Below are 17,829 nucleotides of genomic sequence, written 5' to 3' on the forward strand. Positions count from 1 at the left end.
GGTTTTCAAGGCTGTGAACTTTTGGAAGCAGATTGCCAGGTCCATCTTCTAAGACACCCCTGGGTGGGTTACAACTGCCAACTTTTCAGCTAGTAGTCAAGTGCTTAACCTTGTACACCACCCAGGAAATCCTGGTTTCGTTTCTTTTTATTGTCAGGGTAAATAATATAGGTTGTAGGGTACAGGGATGTTGACACTGATGATGGCTTCTTTTTAAAGGTTATTGTAAAAAGGAAGAAACATACAGGCTGGTAGATTTTCTGTCCCTATTTGCAAGGCTGCGATAAAGCATGATTCCGCTACTGCCTCTGGCATGTTTGGACACCACCCTCTCGGGCCTGCTCATTCTAAAGTCTGTTTGCTTACAAGAACAACACATCCTCCACGTGTTTTGTGTTGGCTGCCATAAGACGTAAACGTGGAAAAGGTACATCCTTTCCTTTTCTTTTGGAATCTTTTTTTTTTTTAAGAGTAAGATCCAAGTTTACGGAAAGAGATAATTTGGAATTGTTTTTTCTAACTCAAAAGGCTTTTAAAGTACCCAGTATCTGCACAGTGGAGGGTGCATGGTGTGTCTCATTAAGTAGCCATGCTAGAAGCCGCTGGGGTGGTTACCCATGACCCCTTCGATCTGGAAGAGACTGGTGTGTATGAAGCCTGTGGAGCCACGAGAGCCAGGGAAAGGGAGGTTGCCATGGTTACTAATGGCCATGTCATCCCCATAATGGGACTTGCCACTGAAGCCCCTGGCATTTGTGCTTCAGGAGAGGTCTGTGCAGATCGCAAATAAGGGCCCAAAGCACAACAGCTTGTTTGGGGGTGATGTTAGAAGGGGGTGCAGTGAAGGGGAGCAGGAGGGAGGGAGAGATCTATCTTTGCCAAAGCCAAACTATTACCAGGGCAGCTTGCAACAAGGAGGGGGATGTGCAGTTTGCCCAGGCTGGCTTCTCTAGCCATCACTTAAAAGGTCTCCCCTGTCCCCTTTAAAAATAACAGAATAAAGGTAAGAACCTCCAGAATGACATGTAAGGGCCCAAAGGGAGCCCTGGAAATTATCGTACCCCTTTGTTGATGAACGCAGGCAACTTTGGCTAGCTATGCTGCTCATTCATTCAGTAACAAAATGAGGCACATGGAAAAGAAGTAAAATTCTCTAGGAACCTTGCTTTAGCCAGTTCTGTCAGCTGTTAAAGGAACAATTTAATGAGCAGCTAAACACCTAAGTTTTAGTGCCATTGTGTCTTCTTTCTCCTTTCACTTCTCAGGGAGACGTGCTAATGGGCTCCAGTGAGGATACAGCCCTGGAGGCGAGCTGGAGACCAGAGGGGGCTGGAGTGTACAGAGGTCACCCATAGGGCCAACTACCCACCTCCATCAGGCTACCTCGATTTCTTCCTCTTTCTGGCCATTTTCCCAACTGCTTTCTTAGAAGACCCTACAGTCTAGCCACATCTCTCTCTTTGAAATGGAGTGATTTTTCTTAACCAATCTGTTATCAGAATGCTCCTAGACTGTCCTTTCTTCTACCCTTGAGCTTTTCTGATTGATGGCCTAAAACTACAGGATTGCTTTTTCTCCCACCCCAGAGTAGACCATAGAAACCAAAATAAATAAATAAATAAAAAGCTACTGCCGTGGCATCGATTCCAACTCATAGCAACCCCGTAGGACAGAGTGGAACTCCCCATAGGGTTTCCAATGCTGTAATCTTTACAGAAAGCAGACTGCCACATCTTTCTTCCACGAGCAGCTGGTAGGTTTGAACTGCCAACCTTTCAGTTAGCAGCCAAGTGCTTTAACCACTGCACCACCAGGGCGCCTGTGTAGACATAGAGTTTGGTTCAATAAATATATATTGAGCACCTACTTAATGTGCTTGGCAGCTAACCTAAAGGTTGGTGGTTCAAATCCACTCAGAGGCACCTCGGAAGAAAAGCCTGGCAATCCACTTCTGAAAAATCAGCTGTTGAAAACCCTGTGGAGTACGGGTCTACTCTGATACACATGGGGTCGCCATGAGTCAGACTCAACTTGACAGCAACTGGTATGTGCCAGTTGAGGTGGTAGGCACTCGAGATTATGTGATGAGCCAGACAGATAACACAGTCCCTGTCCACATGGCACTCACAGGCCAAAGAGAGGAAACTGCACTTTCCTTTACTAACCACCCTGATGGAGATGTCACAGCTGAGTATGGGAGCACATAGGAAGAGCAGGGAATCCAGGGAGGCTTCCTGGAGGAAGGAACATTTGCCTCAAGGCCTAGCTGATGGGAAGGATTTGCCAAGTGGGGAGCTAAGGATAAGAGTGGTTCAGTTGGAAGGAACAGCATGGGCAAGAGTCCAGAAACACAAGAAGGACGTCAAAAGAGGTTTGGTGTAGCCAGAAAGAAGTGTTCGCGGTTCAGTAAATGATAAGAGGCAAACTCAAACAAAACCTAACAGTTTTCTGCAGCAGCAAAAGCTATTCTGAGCCAGTTGTGTTTGCTGAATTTGAGTGTGAGGATGTTATGTGTCCCTGTATCCCAGGGTGAACTCAGATGACACTTTTGGATCCCATCACTGAGCGAGGGATTGCCTGGGGTGGCAATTCCCCAGAGGCCCTGGTTGCCACCTGTCCCCACCCCCTCTCCCAAACTATACTACCATCAAGAGTTGAAATGCCCATCTGAGTCAGCCTCCTCCCAAGGCTCAAGAGAAACAGAAACAAGGAAGTGAATGCTAAAACCATAAAGACAACCTTTGGGGAGAAAGGATGGAAGGATGGTCGGGGGCCTCCTGACTAACAGACACTGAGCCAGGTGCTTTGGCCATACATGGTCTTACCTAATTCTTCCAGCGACCCTGAAAAGTAAGCATCTTGATATTTCTATAACTGAGACTCAGAAACCAAGGAGCTTGCCACGTTCCCCCGGCCAGCACCTCGGTTTGTCTCCAGAGTCTCATTGTTCTTACTGCTGCCTCTGCCTCTACTTCTGACAGAAATTTACCGTTTCTGGTTGATACCCCCTCCCCAGTGGGGATGACAGAAATTCTGGAGTTGGGTGTTGAATTACCATGAGGCAGTGCAGAGATGTAGCGGCTAGCTCTTCCCCAAAAAACTAGGAACACCCCGGAATCCTGTTTTGTGCTTATTTATGGTAAATGACAAGTGTGAGCCGGAAAGGTCCATAAATAAGATTCTAAGATCTGCTCCATGCCTGACGACCAGCAGATGTTCTTCTCAAATCATCCCTAATATACCCCTGGCATTTTGGAGGTGCCATTATACTGAGAAGGAGCCCTGGTGGTGCAATGGTTAAGCACTCAGCTGCTAACCAAAAGGTCAGCAGTAGAACTTACCAGTAACTCTACAGGAGAAAAGACCTGGCAATCTGCTCCCATAAAGATTACAGCCTGCAAAAACCTATGGGACAGTTCTGCTCTGTCTCACTGGGTCTCTACAAGTTGGACCTGACTCACTGGCACACAACAACCACAACCACGCTATACTGAGAAAGGGCAAGTCTGCCTTCTGCCAAAACCTCCCAAGTCCTGTACAGGGGCACCCCTTAACTGAACCGTTCAGCTTAGAAGGAAAAACTCTCTCCAGATGCTTTCACAGCTTTTAGGAGCCAAGCACATGGATCCCTTGAAATTCATAGATATTCAACGATGTCCTTGTTTAAACATATATTTATTTAGAAACCTGCCAGTTGAGTTCAATTGTTGCACATATAATAATCCTGAAAATAATTGATGGTTTTGACTTCATAAAAGGTACTATGTGATGCATATATGAGAGAGACAGACAGACAGACAGACTTGGGTAGGCAGCTGAGAGCTGACTCCAGGGTTGGACTTCTGTGGAAGTGACGCATCCCCCAGCCCGGCCCCCTGCTTCAAGCTTTGCAAGGCTCATGACAGCCCTTGACTGAGGCCAGGCTCACCTCAGCCCTGAGGTTAGATACAAAGACCAGGAATCTTTCCAGGCCTTTGGGTTGTGTTGCCTTGATTCAGGCTCTGGGTCCAAATGATTATGGAGTCAATGCATTGAGAGACCTGTCCTAGTAAGAAGCTGATAAATAAATTCCTCCTTTCCTAAGAATGTCTCAGAGTACGTGAGCAAGACATTATCAGATATATGCCTTGATGTTTGGCCAGATGGAAGACCCCCTTACTGCCACAATAAGAGTTTCCATTTATTGGCACATGCCATGTGCCCAACATTGCTCTAAACATGTCTATTAAGTCACTGAAACATCATGACACCCCAGTGAGGTGTCATTTTTGCCATTTTACAGAGGGCAAAACTGAGGCTCAGAGAGAATACGTGACTTGCTTCCTTAGCTACCAGGTGGTGGAACCTGGATGCCCCCTCTCATCTACCAGGCCAGCCCCCAACCACTGTAGCCCACAGCATCCCCAATGGTGGCACCACCACTATGGCCCCAGCTATGAACAGGACGTGGTCATTTCTTAATTCTACTTGGGAGTGGAAACCGACACACGACATGTTCAGTCAGTGAGAACTTTCGCATGCCCTCTCTGTGCCAGGCACTGTGCTAGTCTGTGCAGATTTGTCAAATGACTGACACAGCCTCTGCCTGGACCTCTGTCTAGTAAAGATGAGGCGTGTACACAAAGGCACATGAAAGCCCAGCTGGACTGCCCCATAAAAGCTGTGCCAGAAGAATGCTGGAAGAGCTGGAGGAAGAGGCATGGCTTTTCCAGTACATTGTCTTGTTGAAAACCCACCCACCAGCCCACATGTGCAAGAAATCACCCCAGTTATTTTAAACAAAGAAAACTGAAGCTCAGGAACCCTCAGTGACTTGCCAGAGCTCCTTGACCAGCATCTAAATTAGGCTCCAGAGCTCCAGCCACTACTCTCGCTGCCTCCCCATTTCTGACAACAATTTCCAACTCCTAACGATTAGGGATGGCTTCAGGGAAGAGGGAGAATTTGTGAAATTTCAGAAATACTCTCCATAGCTCAGCTTGCTTAAAATATTCAAGGCTGCTAAGTGGTGCATCCTGGAGACAATTTAGGATCCAGAATATGTATGTTCCAACAGTCTGCTCAGATGAGCTGTCCAGATGCTGATATACGAATGGGTGGGTGAGTGGATGGGTGGGTGCGTGGGTGGTTGGGTGGATGGATGGGTAGGTGCGTGGGTGGGTAGGTGGGTGGGTGGGTAGGTGAGTTCTGTGAGTAAGTGTGTGAGAGTGAGTGAGTGAGTGAGCGAGTGCCTATATTGTAATTATCTGTTTCCCTGGCTCCCCTTGAAGGCAGGGACTTTATCTCGCCATTAATCTCTGAATCCAAAGGGCCAAACTCAGAGCAGATGCTCGATAGCTGTTTATTGAACCAACCTGAGAATTAACAAGGATAGTTGGTTTTCAGTTACCTGGCATCTGGATTTCAGTCCATTTTTTTCTATCATTCCTTAGCCCCATTAGATGATGGCAGGCAGAGAAGAGGATTTGGGTACAGTTTGCTTTTCACATGTGTGAGCAGCTTGAGGGAAAGGTCTGTTGGAGAATCTATCAGCAGTCACTTAACAGATGATGCTCCTCTGGGAGCACCCGTTAGCCTCGCTTCCCTGGTACTTAATGCAGAGTTACCTGTTATCACTTCCATTGACCTAATTCTGGAAGTTCCCGCCCTAGGAATTCTCACTGTCCTTTGGACAGCTTTTTGTTGCTGTTAGTTGCCATCCATTCGGCTCCAACTCATGGCGACCCATGTACAACAAATGAAACGTTGCTCAGCCCTGCGCCGTCTTCACAATTGTTGGTACGGTGGACTCCACTGTTGTGGCCGCTGTGTATTTCGAGTACCTGGCAACCTAGGAGGTGCATCTTTCAGCACTTTTATCAGACAGTATTCTGTTGTGATCCATAGAGTTTTCACTGGCTGATTTTGGGAAGTAGATCACCGGGCCTTCCTTCTTAGTCTGTATTCGTCGGGAAGCTCTGCTGAAACCTGTCCACCCTGAGGGACTCTGGTATTTGAAATACTAGTGACATAGCTTCCAGCATCATGGCAACACACAAACCATCACAGCATGACAAACTGGCAAATGGGCGGTAACAGCAGCTTAAAACCCATTGCCATCAAGTCGGTTCCAACTCATAGCGACCCTATAGGACTGAGGAGAACTGCCCCCCATAGGGTTTCCAAGGCTGTAATCTTTACAGAAGCAGACTGCCACATCCTTCTCCCACAGAGCAGCTGGTGGGTTCAAACAGTTGACCTTTCGGTCATCAGCCACACGCTTAACCAGTGCACCACCAAGGCTCCTCAGTAGCTGCTTGGTAACCCTGAAATCTAAGGCCTTCATTTTCAGAGTAAGGATGCAGGCCCTAAGGAGGTGAAGTCAGTAGCCAAGAGACATTCATAATAAGTGGCTCATTTCGTTCACCCGTCAAGTATTTGTGGAACACCTGCAGTGTGCTAGATATTGTGTCTGACTCAGGGAAGGCAGTGGTGGTGAGCTTGTCCCTGCCCTCATGGAGCTCGTTGTCTAATGGGGAATGCACCTTTCATCAAACAGTCTTTAATCAGTGGCCATGCTGACAAGTCTTTGGAGGAAAGCTGCATGGTGCTGTGAAAGCAAAGAATAGGGGATTTGCCCTGATTTATGGTGGGGGGAGGCTTCCTGGAGGAGGTGATGCATGAATTAAGATCCAGGGTGAGTAGATGTTGGCTGGGCAAAGCGAGGGGCCTGGTGGCAGAGTAGTTAAGAGGTCAGGCTGCTAACCAAAAAGTTGGCAGTTAGAATCCACCAGCTGCTCCTTGGAAACCCTAGAGGGCAGTTCTATTCTGTCCTATAGGGTCACTATGAGTCAGAATTGACTCCACGGCAATGGTTTTGGTTTTATGGTTGGGCAGAGAGGAGGGGAAGACCGTTTCAGGAAGAAGAAACAACATATGCAAAAGCGCTGCGGCCAGAGGGAGCAAGGCACATTAGGAGAACTGAAAGGTGGCCATGGTGGAGCCTACCTGCCAAGACTCACACTCCACAGAAGTGCAGGGGTTAAAAGTCACAGTATTAGGTGGACTCACATATAATGAAAACCTTCCCTGAAAGTTCTCCCAATCAGCAATAAAGTCTCTATGTGGTTTTTATGAATATTGAACCCTGTAGAGAAAGTTTGAGACCCACTGAGGTTTTCAAAGAAAGAGCAATGAGAAAGTCATTTTGCAGATTCTGGGTGTCCAGACCTCTCTGCCCTAGTAGTAAATGGAGGATAAACCAAAAAAAAAAAAAATACTCTTGCCGTCGAGTCGATTCTGACTGATAGCGACCTTATAGGGCAGGATAGAATTGCCCCATAGACTTTGCAAGAAGTGGCTGGTGAATTCGAACTGCTGACCTGGTGTTTAGTAGCTAAGCTCTTAACCACTGTGCCACAAAACCAAACCCGCTGTCGTCAGTTTCGACTCATGGTAAATCGTGCTATAGAGTAGAACTGCTCCATAAGGTTTTCTTGGCTTTTTTTCAATCTTAAAGAAGCAGACCGCCGGGCCTTTCTCCCATAGTGCTGCTAGGTGGGTTCAAACTGCAAGCACAAACCCCTTGCACCACTCAGGAACCTTAAATGGAGGGTGAGTGAGGAAAATTGTAGAGAGCCCTCATGCCTACACATTTTACTTTATTCTCTTTTCTTAAGTTTCTATAACCTTAATGTTTGCTAATAGAGTTGTCTGTTGTTGTCTGGATTAAATGAGATACTATACGTGGAAGCCCCTAGAACAGGGGCCTGCCATTCGCATCAGCCCCTGTGTAGTAAGTGCCGAATCTAAAGCTGCACACACTTCTCTGAACAGCTATGGGGAAGGACTTGGTGTGCTTCCTGCCTTCCCAAGGTGGCCTTTTTGATTGGGTGTTATGCCCTTGGGTATTTATTGCATCTCAGGGGTGGGAGGTAGGCCTGCGTGGTAGCAAAGGGCAACATTTGCTGAGCACTTACTGTGCCAGCGGAGACCCTGGTGGTGTAGTAATTAAGTACTGTGGCTGCTAACCAAAAGGTCAGCAGTTCAAATCCACCAGGCGCTCCTTGGCAACTCTCTGGGGCCGTTCTGTTCTGTCCTATAGGGTCACTATGAGTTGGAATTGACTTGGCGGCAATGGGTTTGGTTTGGGTTTAGTGTTGGTTTTACTGCACCAGGCACTGCTCCAGCACTTCACATGTGAGAACTCACTTAAACCTCACAACATCCCTCATTTTATAGCTGATGAGAATGAGACACAGAAAGGTAACTTGTCCAAGGTCATTCAGCTAGAAAGTGGTGGAGCTGGGGTTCCAAGTCGAACTCACGAGGGTAACTATGAGTTTAAAATACGATTCCATTTGCTCAAGTTCTTTTGAGCTACTCTGGATAATACGCATTGACAAGAAAGGGCAGGGAGACTTCATGTCCCCCTGAGACTGGGTTTTTTTCTTTGGGAGATGGCTGCTGCAAGCTTTCCTGTGAGCAGCCTTGGAGATATTTAGCTGGCCTGTGAATCTCGAGTGAGGGCAGTGGTGGTTCCGTGCTAGAATTCTCACCTTCCCTGTGGGAGACCCAGGTTCCGTTCCCAGCCAGCACACCTCCGGTGTAGCTACCACTCATCTGGGAGTGGACGCTAATGTGTTGCTATGATGCTGAACAGATTTCTGCAGAGTTTCTAGACTAAAATGGACTGGGATGAACGGTCTCACTCTACTTCCAAAAATCAGCCAGTGAACACCCTGTGTTTCACAACAGTCATGAAGATGGATCATGACCACAGCTGATCATGAGGCTGGAGCAAGACCAGGCAGCATTTTGCTCCATTGTGCATGGGGTCACCATGAGTCAGGGGCAACTCAACGGCAGCTAACAACAACAATGACGACACAAGTCTCAGAAATGTCCCAACCCAGAAGCTCCCTAGACCAGTCCCAAGTACCAAGAGCTTTGACTAGATGTACCAGAGCTGACCAAGGTCCAGAGTGGGGATGATTTTAGATGATGCAAATTCTTGGATTCACTCAAAGGGGAGTTTCCCCATCCACTGGGAAATTGCTTTGTCCTTCTCCATACTGCCACATTTTCCCTTTCTCAATTCTAATTAAAATCAGACCCTGTCTCCTCTGAAAACAATGAAAATTTGACTCAGAAATATTATTGAGATGATAAATCACTATTAGGGTGTTTCTTTTTCTTTCTCACGGAGCACGGTGTTATTCTCTCCCAAGTACCTAGGGCCTTAGGGAAAGCTCTATGGGGAAGATTAAAGAGAAAGAGAAAGCCTGCTAAGAAGCTCTCACGTGGGAAAATAATTGTAATTGTTCACGCATCCCCAAAGGGTAGAGTAATAGAGAAGCAGGTTTTGATTCAGAATTAGATGGTACTTTGTGACATTCCGAGTTGTCCCCATGATGGAAAGAGACTGCTGTGGGAAAGAAGGGTCCCCATCCTGGGACGTGTTCAGGGAGAGGCTGGACGTCCACTTGGTAGAGGCGTCCCAATACTGGCCATAGGAAATGGGCCATATGATCTGGAAGTTTCCTTCTGAACCTGAGATTTGGTCTCTATGATCAGACAACCCTTCAGGTGGTTGGTTCTCTACCATGGTGAATGCTTCTGACCAGGTGATGGGACTTTGGATAGAAGCCCTAGGAAATTTGTGAGAGGCCATTCGTCAGAGTCACTCTGATCTTTAAAAAAAAAAACCTCACTGAAATGTGGACTTTGCCACCAACCTCGTGTAACCAGTCACCTCTCTGACACCACCATTCTTTAACAAACCATTGCTGAGTCTCCTGTGTGGGCCAGCCGCCATGTGGGGCTTTGGACACTGTTCCTGTCCTCACGCATATCACACTCAAAGGACAATTAACTAGGCAGTTTCAAGAAAGCAGGATAACATCTGTGTTGGGGAAGCAGGCGTGGGTACTTGTACAAGGAGGTCTGACCGAGTCTGGGAGCAAAGGCTTCTGGGGAAGGTGGTGTGAAGCTGGGACCTGCTGCCCAAGGGGAAGGTGATTGGCCACACTGTGACAGGGAAACCACACTCGTGATGGATGTCCAGGGGTCCTTCATGTGTGAGCAAGTGGGTCCACCATGATGAAGTAGACTTGCTGGGAGAGTGGCCAAAACAGGGCCACAGCTGAACCGCACAGGGCCTAGGGCTAAAGGAAGGACTGGGGCCATGTCCGCAGGCAGAAGGCAGTGAGAGGCTTTTAGCAGAGTGACATGAGATAGAGCTCGGCAACACTGAGGAGGGCCTCTGACCAGGAGTACCAGGGTCTCTGCCCCAGCTGGGGTTTAATATCCTGCCTGGGTCTGAGCCATCTTACTCATTCAGGCAAGAACATGCATCGCTGATGGCGATCAGAGCCTGGGGCTTGGGGCGTGTCTTCTCTGGGCCAGCTGCTTCCTTCAGTGTGAGCAGAGTGGCGTCCTTAGGGACACCCTCCCAGCTCATCACCCCAGCTGTGGCCCACACAGTGCCCCACGTGACTCTCATTGGGGAAGAAGCAGACTTGCCAGAGGCATCCCCTTTTCTTCCATCTACCCTGCTCTCTCCCCATGAGGCCCCAGCTGGCCTTGGCAGCGCGCGCGCCCTGTTTCCAGCGTCCTCCTGGCCTCACTCTGCCCCCACCACCCAGTCCTGCCCGCACTCCTACATACCCTGGGAAAAGGCAGTGAGTTAAAGTCCACATGTGCTAAGGGCGCTTCCAGGACCCAGAGCCACCACAGACCTCTGTTTGTTGTTGTTGGGTGCCCTCAAGTCGATTTTGACCCATAGCAACCCCATGCGACAGAGTAGAACTGCTCCACTGGGTTTCCTAGGCTGTAGTCTTTACAAGAGCAGATGACCAGGCCTTTTCTCCTGCACAGCCACTGGGGGGGTTCGACCCACCAACTTTTCAGTTAACAGCCGAGCGCTTAACTGTTGTACCACCAGGGCTTTGATCTCTGCAAAGGCAGAAAATAATGATAATAATTGGCTTTTGTCTTTTTTTTCCTTTTAAGGCCCTATGCAACATTTTTTCTTTATTAACTCATAGGGCTGGAGGATTTATGCATGTTTGTGTCCCTAAGAAATTACAGAGAGAATCATAAAAAACACATTGCTAGAGTGAGAACTGCCTTCATTTATCCATTTGGAGGTTTATCCAAAAAGTGAGTTTTTGCCAGTCACTGAAGAGAATGGTTTTACCTTGGTTTACAATATGAGAGAGAGAGACAGAAGGAAGCTCACACACAAGCAGGTGCACTCACTTACACCCAAGGCCCTCTCTTTACACCGGGTCACTTCTGCCCCTCCAGGAAAAATGAAGTGCTGTTTATTAAGCGCCTGCATGGGCCCAGACCTGCGTCCTTGCGTACTTCCTCTGTTGCCGTCCCCGCAGCCGCAGCCCTGTCCACTAGGATGATCGTGGTGACGCTCAGGGAGGCTAAGTCACTGGCCCTGGCACACAGTGAGAAAGCAGTAGACCTGGGATCGCAGATTTCTCCAGCTCCACAGACACAGCTCTCCCCACCACACCCATCCTGCCCCATGACCTGGCATTCCTCAGAGTGGTTGGGAGGAGGAGGAACAGTTGCTGGCTAGCTTCCTCAGGCCTTCTTTCCTGGGGTCTTGAGAACTATTCAGGTGGAAATTCAACCAGAGGCGGTCTCCTTTCCAAAGGTGGTGAAGACCAGTTTGCCGGGGCAAGCCCTGGTTCTTGGGGAGTCAGGAGGAGGCTGGTTGTGATCTGCTGTGCCCACTGAGGGGGTGAATGTGGCTCTACATGGGATCAGCAATAGGGCATGTGGTCTGCCCTGGGTGCCCAGGACCGCCAGCCCCCGGCCCAACTCAGGGGCATTGGAAACTGACATGCTCCCTACTGTCACCAAGTGACTTAGCATGTAGGGCAAGGAGCCTGGCCCAGAGTCAGGTTGTGTGGTGAGTAGTTAAGTAAGAGCCCAACTAAGAGCTGGATTGGCCAAGGTGGAATCCAGGCTCTGACACTTAGTAGTTGCTTGATGTTATTTGATTGCTCTCGGCCTCAGTTTTTTTACTGTAAAATGGGCATAACAGTCACCTACCTCCCGGGTTATTATAAGGAGTAAATGAGATGATCCATGTTATCCCTTAGCGTCAGGCCTGGCTCATGTTAGGTGTGAAATAAGTGTTAGCTAGGATTCCTGATGGCACAAGTGTTAGGCACTTGGATGCAAACCGAAAGGTTGGTGGTTTGAACCCAACCAGCGGCTCCATGGGAGAAAAGGCATGGTGATCTGCTCCCATAAAGATTACAGCCTAGGAAACCCTATGGGGCAGTTCTACTCTGTCATATGGGGTCACTACAACTCAAAAATCGACAGCACCCAACAACAACAAGTATTAGCCATCATCACCGTTGTTACCAGCATGACCATTGCTGTTTTTGACTGTGCTGCTGACCTGGGGAAACCACTTTTCCTCCCTGGGCTTCCATGTTTTTCCTCACGAAATGAGTGATGTTGGCAACATCACCTATTAGGATCCCTGTAGCTCTTATGATTCTATGATTTTTGCCGGCTCGTTTTCAGGTGGTACCAGATCCCAAGGAAACCCCTGAAGTCTGGCTTCATCCCCAGATATTTTCACAAGTTGGTTTCTTAACTCCAGTATTCGGTGTTACTCCCAGGGGTTTCTGGGGAATATGGGCACGTTTGACATCCAGACATTAGGAATCAATGAGAGTGTAGATGATCTGCCGATGCATTTGCCTGAGAAGTCTAGTCTTCTGGCTCTCGGTCCCCTGTGCAAAAAAAACACTGCTCCAGGCTTTCTCAGCCAGAGGGAGGCAGAGAAAAAGCCCGTGGCCTCAGGAATCTACAGATTTGATAAACCTCTAGCACTTCATGGATCTCTGGATCCTGGGAGCCCACACGGGTAATAATGGAGGCCCCTGGACTATTTTCATTACTTTAAAGTAGATCAGAGTTAAGCATTTCTCCACATTAGCTGTTCATAAATACTGTTTGTTCATTAAGAGCACAGACTCTGGAGTTAGACTGCCTGAGTTCAAATCCTACCTCTGCCTCTTACTAGCTGTGTGTTCTTGAGAAAGTAATTTAGCCTCTCTGTGCCTCAGTTTCCTCACCTGTAAAATGGGGGTGATAATAGTATCTCTGTACCTCTGAGGGTTGATATAAATACTAAACTAAAAAATTCCTTAAAATGTCTTGTTATTATTACTATTGTATGTCCTAGTATGCTTGGAAAAGGCTCCATCTAACAAAAATAACCAAAGCGTGTTACAGCACCATCCCAAATGCTGACATAGATCAATTCATTTAATTTTCACAACAAGGCCATGCTATCTTCCCCATTTTACAGAAGCAAAAACTGAGGCCTACGGAGAGTAAGTCATGCACAGAAGGCCCCACAGCCAGTAAGTAAGAAAGCCAGGGCCCAAGTCCAGGTTTATCTGACTCCAGTGCCTGTCTGGACCCACTGTGGCTGGCTGCCTCTCTGGGAATAATGAAAAAGTCTTGTAATGATGGGGAAAGAAAAACACAGGCTACCACCTTAACTTGCCCAGAAGGTCATCCTGTTTTTAAAGGCCAGGTTCTGGAGGCACTTCCCCTAAGGACAGACTGTGCTCAAGCCCCAAACTTAAAGGGCATTTGTCTCTCCTCCAAGCCAGATGGCTTTGGAAAGAAGAGAGCCAGGAAGAAGCAACCACAGACACCTTTCCCCCTAAGGAATGATGAGGTCCTCTCCCTGAGCCCTGACCTCTGCTTCTGTGTTCTCCTTCCAGGGACATCCCTCAGAACTGCTGTGCTGTTGAAGGACGCTCTGTCTTGGAAGGAAGCAGAGAACTTCCCTCTCCTGCCCGCTGTGGGGAGCCCTTACCAGTGACTCCCAGGGGAACTACTTAGCCCATGTGTGCCTGGAGGGTGCAGGAGCCCGGCTGCTTCACATGCGCCTCCCAGAGGGTGGGTGGGAACTGTTCAGAGTGCCAAAGTCCTACTACTGCGTTTCCAATGGGTCCCTGTAAATAGTTTGCTCCTCTGTCCTGGCCCCTGCCTCTTGCTATACTGGAACCGATTTGTACAATGGGAATTTTGTTACCTTTTTAACTGAGGGCAACTTCCTTTTCCAGCACTACCATTGTAAGGTTTTCTTCCAGGAGGGAGGGCTGATCACATGTGCTTTTCTCTTTTCTCCTTTTGTTTTTCTTATTTTTTTTTTTTTTTTTGGAGGTTAGCATTAGTGCCATTATATCTTCTGGATTTTAGGTAGGAGAATTCATTTTTAAAGGAGGTAGCTTGAAATTTGGAGATTTCTCAGTGGGAGGGCTGGGATTCGGGCCTCGGTTTCCACCTGGAGAGCGGGCTGACGGATGGCTGACCTTCCATATCAAATCCGTTTTCAGTTCTCCCTCCAGCCGCCTTTGGGGGCCCTCGCTAGGTTTTCTGAACTGCCAAGAGGTAGGTCTGATTTCTCAACTACTTGGCCTCTTAGGAGGAGGCCCTGGGTGGTGCAAACGGTTAAGCACTCAACTAATAACCTCAAGGTTGGCGGCTCTAACCCACCCAGATGTGCCTCGGAAGACAGGCCTGGTGATCTGCTTCCAGGAAGTCACAGCCTTGAAAACCTTATGGAGCACAGTTCTACTCTGCACACATGGGGTCACCATGAGTCAACAGCAACTGGTTTGGATTTTTTTGGCCTCTTAGGCCTTGGGCCCAGCCAGCATTGAGAGAACTGAGTAGCAGCAAACGGCTGTCCTCTTTTAGCACTTTCTTAAATACCAGCAGAAAGGGCTTCTATGTTAGTGTTATTATTACTACTTTTATGAAATTAAAACAAAAAAAGATCTTCATATCTAGATGGTACAACAATGAACAGCATTGGCTTTTATTTCTATTCTTAACTGCCTTTTCTTGGCGTGGTAGTTGACAAGATTTCAGCTTGAAGCCTCACCATGAATTGATTTTTTTGTTTGTGTGTTTGTTTTTGGGCCAATTTAAGATTCCTGAGTGCACTTTTTTTTTTCCAGTTAGTCCTAACTTTTAAAAAAGAAAAGCCAAGAGACATATCTGGTGTAAATGTTGCAATATGAATTGTGTTTGCAGTCCCTTCCTGCCCCCCACCCTGTTTGAGTACACTGCACAAAATAAAATCTAGGGAGTTTGAATAAAACCAGTTTTTCTAACTTGTTACTCATTTGTTGTAACTCAATAAAGCAAAGACTAAACATTTTTATAACTTTTCCCTCTGCTCCTCCGTCTTCATTGCTGTCTGCTCCCAGGGCACAGCCCTGGGGTTCCAATTTAGCCACCTCCCAATCCATTTGTTACTGCCACGTGTCTCGTTTTCCTTCTTGGTAACGTCAGGTCTTGCAAGCAGGACTTTAAAACCAATGAGTGCCACAATTTTTTTTTTTAATTCCACAGATAAAAACAATGAAAAAAAAGATCAGAAGCAAGGTATGAGTACCTCTCTCTCTGACACAGAAGTAGGTCATAGGCGCCCCCTTCTCCAGGGTCTTCACAGATAGATTCACAGACTGCCGCAGAGAAGAGCATTGTCACGGTGGGAATTAGAAGACCTGCAGTTGAGTCACTTCCCCTCCCTGGCCTCCCGGTGACTAGAACACTGCAATTTCTCCAAAAAGGCCGACATTCAAACGTCCCCATCCAGGCGAGCTTGAAGACTCCCTTGCTGATGAGCAACATACATCTAAACCAACGGTTCTAGGGTCACCTGAGGGCTGGTTAAGGTTTGGAGTTGGAGAGCTGGAGCAAAGCCTGGGCGTGTGCATTGCTCACAAGTTCCTAGGTAAAGCTCTGAGAAGCAACAGTTTGTGCTCGACTACTAACCAAAAGGTTGGAAGTTTGAACCTACCCAGCAGAAGGCCTGGTGATTTGCTTCTGTAAAAATTAAAGCCAAAAAAACCCTGTGGAGCCCAGTTCTGCTCTATAACACATGGGGTTGCCATGAGTCAGAATCAACTCAATGGCAACAGATTTGGTTTTTTGTTTTTTATAAACTTTTTGCCAGTTTACTGAACTCAACACGTATTTATTCTTCAGGTGAGAGAAGAGACTCTTCCTCTCATCCCTCACTTCCCAAAATACAGGAAACACTTCGAAATATCAGGGATTCAGGCCAGGCTGGCTTTCTCTAGAAGATTCCGAGTCTGCCTCTCAGAAGCCCTCACTCCCTCTCTGGGTTCCCATGGCACCATGTCACCACACAGCTCAAGAATGTATTTGGTCAGCTTTGTCAGTTTCTTCAAACTGAGGCCAGGGGCCATCAATCCTCTACCGTGCAGTCACCTCTAAGATTGCCCTAATTCTCTACTATTAAGCAAAGTTGGATACAGTTACCTTTTCAAAAATAAAAATAATGGCTATCATTTTTAATTGTGGGCTTACTACACGAGTCAGGTTTTGAGCTGAGTGCCTTCCATGTATTTCCTTATTTTGCCTTCACAACCCCGTGAGACAGGTGTCCCCATTTTGCTGATGTGGAAACTGAGGCTTAGTGAGGTTTTATAAGGTGCCCAAGGTCATGCAGACACTACATGATGGTAGTCTATTGATTTTGCCTATTTTGCATCCTTTCCCCACTTCTGGTAAAAGCAGCCACTTTATTGTGGGAACTGCCCTCCACATACCATTAGGTTCTGAGGATGCCACTGAGTGGTCCTGCTCCGCACGCAACCCAAGCCTGACCAATCACATTTCCCAGCCCCTGGCCCCAGTGATGGGCCTGGGGAATGGACTCATGAGCCCACCTGGGCCTACTGAGTCCCCTCTTGAGAGGTGGATGCTGGGAGAAACAAGCTCACTCTTTCTGCTTGGGTGGCTAAATTAAGATGTAGGCTTGGAGACTTACTGGACCAGCTAAGACTGGAGGAACCCCTATGGCTATAGCTCTGAGATACTCATTAAACTTTAACTGAAACCATTCCCGGAAGTCCCCTTTCAGCTACATCACAGATTAGCTCATGAAATAATTAATATCACCTGTAAATACTGTGCTCCTTTAAAAAAAAAAAAATCAGTGTGAGACCAACAATCAACAGTTACCCTAAAGCAAAGACAAAACAGTAAAGGGGGGGCCAGAGAAACTAGATTAATGGAAGTGGGACAACCAGAACAGAGGTAATAAAAACGTAATTCATATCACTGAAATATGTACAAAAAAATAGAAATTGTTAAAAGGGAACCTAATTGGTTGTGTAAACTTTCACCAAAAACATAATAAAATATAAAGAAAAGAGAAGAAGAGGTAGGCCTGGGACTGACTGCAGCTATTTTCCCTTGAAAGCCTCTGTCTCTATAAAACCAAAAAAACCCAAACCCGTTGCCGTCGAGTTCATTCTGACTCAGCGGCCCTACAGTACAGAGTAGAACTGTCCCATAGGGTTTCCAAGGAGCAGCTGGCTGATTCAAACTGTCAACCTTTTGGTTCGCAGCCATGCTCTTAACCACTGCACCACCAGGATTTCTCTCTCTCTTACTCTCTCAGAAAGAGTTCCCCTAGACCCAGCACTCAGAATTCAGACTTAACCTCCTCAACTGTGAGAAAACACATTTCTGTTTGTTAAAGCCACCCTCTTGAGGCACTTCTGCTCTAGCACCACTAGATAACCAAGACACCAGCCACTGGTGTTATTTCTGTTGTAGCAGCACTACCTAAGACACCCCCCTTACAGTCACACTGGCCACTCTGAGGCAGTTTAAATAAATTCCTCACGGAAGGCAGTGTGAGACCAGGTATCTGATGAAACCAAAGGGAAAAGCTAGCCAGGACATTTGTTGTTTAATTTGAATTTCTGCATTAAAGAGAAAGCCCTGATAGTTTGTTGGGATGGA

At 47.3% G+C, this 17,829-nt stretch overlaps 1 protein-coding gene across 14 annotated transcripts in view; it reads left to right on the forward strand.

Moving 5' to 3' along the window:
- The window catches only part of ZHX2 (zinc fingers and homeoboxes 2), a 196,388-nt gene extending 179,353 nt beyond the window's left edge, over positions 1–17,035 (forward strand). For 12 of the 14 annotated variants that reach the window (XR_010317825.1, XM_064268032.1, XM_064268033.1 and 9 more), the window contains one exon: positions 13,758–17,035. The gene's annotated coding sequence lies outside the window, so the exon portion shown is untranslated. Of the gene's footprint in view, positions 1–219; positions 428–1,265; positions 2,064–13,757 lie in introns of those variants that run through there. The other 2 variants (XR_010317826.1, XM_064268029.1) reach the window with 2 other exon arrangements.
- Positions 17,036–17,829: the final 794 nt, after the last annotated feature.

This window comes from Loxodonta africana, chromosome 14 (genome assembly GCF_030014295.1).
Source record: "Loxodonta africana isolate mLoxAfr1 chromosome 14, mLoxAfr1.hap2, whole genome shotgun sequence".
NCBI lineage: Eukaryota > Metazoa > Chordata > Mammalia > Proboscidea > Elephantidae > Loxodonta > Loxodonta africana.